The sequence below is a fragment of the Podarcis melisellensis genome, assembly GCF_964234715.1.
Source record: "Podarcis melisellensis genome assembly, chromosome: 1".
Taxonomy (NCBI): domain Eukaryota; kingdom Metazoa; phylum Chordata; class Lepidosauria; order Squamata; family Lacertidae; genus Podarcis; species Podarcis melisellensis.
The window spans coordinates 41,692,678-41,692,930 of record NC_138528.1 but is presented as its reverse complement, the minus strand read 5'-3'; positions in this window follow the sequence as shown (position 1 = coordinate 41,692,930).

The window sequence follows — 253 nt, the reverse complement described above, 5'->3', positions numbered from 1 at the left end:
GGGGAGGGGAGACACGCTTTGGAGAGGGGGCTGGGGCTGCTGCCCAGTTGGGATGATCGACCTCGTTATGACCGAGAGCATATCCGCGAGGGTAATAATGGACCTATGGTCCTCGGTGCCTTCGAAGTATCGGTGCTTTTCCAGTCTGGATTTATTTCCACAAATTCTGGGACTTTGTAGACCTCAAATCCATCCAGAAAAGAAAAGCAACTTGCATTTGAATGCCAAACTTCTTGACCAGATGTTCCGGTAA